This window comes from Triticum urartu, chromosome 4A (assembly GCF_056163025.1).
Source record: "Triticum urartu cultivar PI428250 chromosome 4A, HENAU_Tu73, whole genome shotgun sequence".
NCBI classification, from domain to species: domain Eukaryota; kingdom Viridiplantae; phylum Streptophyta; class Magnoliopsida; order Poales; family Poaceae; genus Triticum; species Triticum urartu.
This window is the reverse complement of record NC_141876.1, coordinates 294,248,680-294,254,278: the sequence shown is the minus strand read 5'-3', so window position 1 is coordinate 294,254,278 and position 5,599 is coordinate 294,248,680. Positions and strand designations below refer to the sequence as shown.

The 5,599-nt window shown below is 44.6% G+C and overlaps 1 long non-coding RNA gene across 1 annotated transcript; it reads left to right on the top strand.

The window, feature by feature from the left end:
* Positions 1-1,497: 1,497 nt before the first annotated feature.
* LOC147975630 (uncharacterized) lies at positions 1,498-3,883 on the top strand. Its single transcript, XR_015600982.1, has 2 exons — positions 1,498-2,460; positions 2,547-3,883. It is a non-coding gene; the product is annotated as an uncharacterized LOC147975630 (long non-coding RNA).
* The last annotated feature ends 1,716 nt before the right edge of the window (positions 3,884-5,599 follow it).

The window sequence follows — 5,599 nt, the reverse complement described above, 5'->3', positions numbered from 1 at the left end:
CACCCTACATCAGGGAACCCTCACGTTTATGCGAGACAGAGGGCATCGTAGGATAGCACCATAATAAAATATACACTCAAACCAACCACGATCATCAATTAGCCCATATGACAAAACGTATCTACTCAAACATCAAAGGATAACCACGTATCATTGGGAAATAATATATAGTGTTGAGAACCATGTTTAAGTAGAGAATAGAGCGGGGAGAAGGGGTGTTACACTGCTGCATAGAGGGGGCAGAGTTGGTGTTGACGGTAGCAAGATTCTTGATGTAGATCGCCGTCACAATCCTTGCCCTGGCGGCGTTCCAGCGCCACCAGGAGAGAGGGGGAAAGTGCCCCCTCCTTCTTCTTCTTCCTTGGCCTCCCCCTAGATGGGAGGAGAGTTCCCCCTCTGGTCCATGGCCTCCATGGCGGCAGAGGGGTGGGAGCCCCTTCGAGATTGGATCTATCCCTCTGTTCTCTTCTGTTTCTCGTTCCTGTTTTCTGGCCAAAAACTGTTTCTTATATTCCTGCAGATCCGTAACTCCGATTGCGCTGAGATTTTAACACATTTTTTTTGAGATATAAGCTTCCTTGCGCCCGAAGTAGATCTCCAACCGACGTACGAGGCAAGCACAACCCACCACCACGAACCGGGGGGGGCAGGTGGGCCCTGGTGTCTTGTGGGCCCTTTGGGCCTCCTTTTGCATTGATTCCAACTCCAAAAAATCACATATATTCCAACATAAATCTCCATAATTTTTTATTGCGATTGGACTTCTTTTGATATGGATATTCTGCAAAGCAAAAAACATGCAACAAATAGGAACAGGCACTTGATCAATAGGTTAGTTCAATAAATCATATAAAATGTTGCCAAAAGTATGTAAAAGTTTTATAATATTGGCATGAAACAATAAAAAATAATAGATACGACGGAGAAGTACCAGCCTTGTCTCTCTACACAGCCATGGACCCCTTCGCAACCATGACCAAAACTGCCCCGAACCAGAACCAAAAAAATCACATATATTCCAAAATAAATCTCCATAATTTTTTATTGCGTTTGGACTTCTTTTGATATGGATATTCTGCAAACCAAAAAACATGCAACAAACAGGAACAGGCACTGGATCAACAGGTTAGTTCAATAAATCATATAAAATGTTGCCAAAAGTATGTAAATTTTTTATAATATTGGCATGAAACAATAAAAAAATAATAGATACGACGGAGACGTATCAGCCTTGTCTCTCTACACAACCATGGACCCCTTCGCAACCATGACCGAAACTGCCCCGAACCAGAACCAAAAAAATTACATATATTCCCAAATAAATCTCCATAATTTTTTATTACGTTTGGACTTCTTTTGATATGTATATTCTGCAAACCAAAAAACATGCAACAAACAGGAACAGGCACTGGATTAATAGGTTAGTTCAATAAATCATATAAAATGTTGCCAAAAGTATGTAAAAGTTTTATAATATTGACATGAAACAATAAAAAATAATAGATACGACGGAGACGTATCAGCCTTGTCTCTCTACACAGCCACGGACCCCTTCGCAACCATGACTGAAATTGCCCCGAATCAGAACCGCTCAGTCTTGACCATTGGATCCGGATCAAGTTTGAACATCCCCAAACATCTTCGGTTTCTCAATTGAACTCTCCTAACCTATTTATTTTCTGTCGTTCGATTATGATCGGAGGATCCATACCCACCCAAATCCATCTCCCATACCTATATATAAATGCACCTAGTCGAAATCTGGGCAAACCCTAGACCCTAGGCATCTTGTCCCATCCATCTCCTCGGGATCCATCCTGAGCCAACCAACTCTCCACCTGCTCGATCCATCCACAAACAAGTGTTGCCTCCGATAAACTACATTGTTTTTTGCGTGTCCGAGCCAGCTCTTGCCAGCCTGCAACAGCCTCCCATCATCGATCTGGGCGGTCAGGTCCAGGTCGCAAGGCCCCCAACGTGCTATTTCTTCCCCACCAAAGTTCCACACAATCTCAATGCTCGGAGACGCCCGAGGCCTCGACTTCCATCACTGCGTCTCGCCTTGCTGGAGCAGCGTGTCGCCCGCAAGCCACCGACGAAGACCAAAAATAGCACTGCCCCTCTGCCTTCTTCCTTCCTTCCTCCCTCCGTTCTCTCTCTTATTTCCTCTTGATCTCTCTCTTTCAAATTCTCTTTATCTCCCTTTCTTCAGGTTACAGCAGCGCCGTCACCACCAACCATGGAAGCTCCACCTCGCCGCCATTTTGCACTAGTTCCAACTAGGAATCAGACGGATCCGTCTTCCCCCGTGACCGCCCCCTGCCTCTCCGCCTCGCCGGTGACCAGCACATCCCCGGTAGCTGCTTGCCACTGAGTGGGTCCGCCATCGTTGATGTCGCCTACCTCACCCACGCTCGATCCGCGCCGGATCAACCTCCTGCCAACGCCCTCTACCAACAGGCGAGCCCCAGTCACACTCCTCTCCATCTCCTCTTGCGCCCGTCTCGGTCTCATCTCTCGGCTCTGCATCTATTTTGTCCGGGCAGGAATGATCATGGCCATGGAACTCTGCTGCCAGCCGCAGCCGTCGGTGCCGCTAAGTCCAACCACCACCGCCCCAATGCCCTACCTCACCGGATCTGGCCTTCGTTGTTCCCCCGCGTCCCTGTGACCCCAAGCCGCCTTGCTCTCTTTGCTCACCGTCGCTGCCATCCCGTGCGGGAGATTAGATGATTTGCCCTACTTTACAAGATGTTAGATGGTTTACCCCAGGGTTGTCTCAATGACTAGTGGCCCCGGCCCCACCCGGCAGCCTCTCAGGGGGCAAATTATCTAAGTGGGAAGTAAAGTGTGGCAAAAGATCCAATTTTCCTGCCTCTGTTTGCCTGCAGTGAGAGACACACGTAGCCCCATGCCCGATGACCGGATCGGATAGCTGCGTGGGCCATGCTAGGCCCAGCTACCTCCCCTCTAGCTCCTGGGCCGAGCCCATGGTGAGGCCACACCGCCGGTGCCCTCTTTTCATTTTCCTCTTGTTGGGCAAGCCATTTTGGCCCGTTCACTAGTTTTTCCGCTAAAGGAATTTGTCAAATTATCCAGCGAATGCTGGTTTACAAACCGAACCTCTATGTTCATGCATATAGTAACTAATTAACGGTGCATCAGTTTAAAATGATCCATATATGTAAAAGGCCTAGAATTTCTTCTAGATTCAAAATATCCAACTTTCATCCATGATAAAAATGTTAAATTTGTCATTTGCTTTAATTTGCATAAGTAACATGCTAAAATGGTTTATTTCCTATCTAATTAACCATAGCTCCGAATTAAATAAACATTATATGCAAATGGTCTAGAAAAATGCATAAATTAACATGGTGCACTTATTTTTCATGTTTAACAATTCTAGAATATGGTTTAGGGCAGAACAGTAGCAAATCCAAAATATACACATGGGGATTCTTCGAATTTGTTATTTGTATTTTCGGCCTCATTTAAACTTGCCTAAATAAGTAGTTTGCATATGCTTCACCTCTTTCCATGTTAACTAACATTTAATATTGATGAGTAGCTTAACCGGGAGACAACTAAATAATTGTTGTGAAGTTTCGTCAAATATGCAACTCGTTGCATATTGATCTTCACTTAAAATATAGTATTTGATTGTTGCATTTTGCCATGTCATGCCCATTTAAACCGGACATGCATCATACTTGGTTGTGCATTATGCCATGCTTATGCTTTCTTGTTTACCATGTTGTTTGCTTCTTTTCGGTTGTGCTTCTTCTCGATTGTTTTGGTTATGTTGCGATTGTGAGGATCCATTCAACTACCTTGGTTCGTCTACTTCATGGACTTGATCTTCTTCCGAGCAGGATTTCAGGCAAGATGACTATTACCTTGGATATCACTACTATCTTCGCTTTGCTAGTTGTCTTGATGCTATCGCTATGTCGCGCTACATACCACTTGTTTGTGTGAGAACCCGGAATTAACTTCCAGACCCTCCTGTGTATATTTGTCAACCCCAGGATCATTGTTGACAACACAGTGAAATGATATCATTGCACAATACATAAAAGATATTACAATTTTAAATATATCTTGCCACAAGGCATACCTAGATAAATGTCTCATGACACTTATTACATTCAGAAAAACAGCGGAAAGTACAATGCGTAGAGACTCCATCTCAGCCACAGGCAGTCGATGTAGTCCACGTGACCTCACTCCTACAGATCGCCATAGTAGTCGTAGTCATCACCTTCATCTTCATGGAACTCTGTTGTTAACAAAATTATTGCCATGAGTACATTACGTACTCAATATGCCTCCCTCGGGGAAGGACCTAATAGCTACATGTGGCCTCAAAGGAAGGTTGTATGGCTCATTTGCATAAAAGCTAATTTTGTTTGAAAAATATAGCAGTTGGATAAAAGCAATTTTTGATGAAAACAAGTTTTATCTCTAGAATAACTTTCATCAAAGTGAGGATCCTCGATCAACTCACACTCTTCATAGGTTCCAAGAAAAGGGGCAAAGAGGGAATAAGCAAGACATGTCTTGTACGTCGAGAAAGATTCATGTGCTGTCCTTGACTGTGGACATGGCTATTCGAATAGTTTTACACTCTGCAGAGGTTGTACACTTTACCCACACGACACAATCCCGACTTGTTGCCACTAGCCGTCGCTAGCATAGTACACCATCTGGTATACCGACAGGGAGATTGTGACGAGGTCTTTGGACTAGATCCCCCAAAGATGTGACATGCCCACCGGGTCTGGCGCACGGAACTGAGAGTACGTCCTCAAACCGGTCCCCCCATCTGTGCCGAGGATACTCCCCGCAGGGCAGCTATCCCATCTGCGGTACGGCGACATCGACACCTAAGGCTGACTAGCTTACTTGACCAAGCCAGTGCCCATATAGCATGTGGCTGTACTGTTATCACAATCTTCAAATCCAAGACTTATTAGGCCTTAAGCGGCACGGACGACTGATTGCCCCCTTCAACCTGTGAAGGGTAGCTAATCGCTCCTTCAATCCTTGATTCAGCTGTCGCCCGCGCCAGTATTCAGATGGTAAGTTTCACCCAGAGTAGAAGAGAGTAGAGGAGATCAACAAGGCCAACTTGCCTAGCTTAGCGAGCTCAATAAATAAGTTTCAAGTGTCAATGACTAAAAGGCCATTCAACAATGCACCTATAGGGTAATAAGCATGGCTAAGCATTTCTACTCTACCAGAATACTATATAATTCTACTCGGGTGTCAAGTGAATAGGCGACAAGCGGATCAGGGTAATGTGTCAATCGACACACTAGCTATGAGAATTAAAATAGCATGCATATAGTAACCATAAAACACAATGCAATTTTGTAAACATAGGATAAGTATGATCAAAGAAGGAGGCATGCCTTCGTTGTTGAGTCCTTCTTCGGTAACTTGTTTCTGTCCTTGTCCAACCTCGCCACTCCCTACTCGTCGTAACGATAGCAAATGGAAAACGAATAAATACCAAAACAATAATAAATCCAAATAACATCCCAAAACAAATTAAGAGTGGATGGATAGCGAGATATCGATCAGATGGAGATTC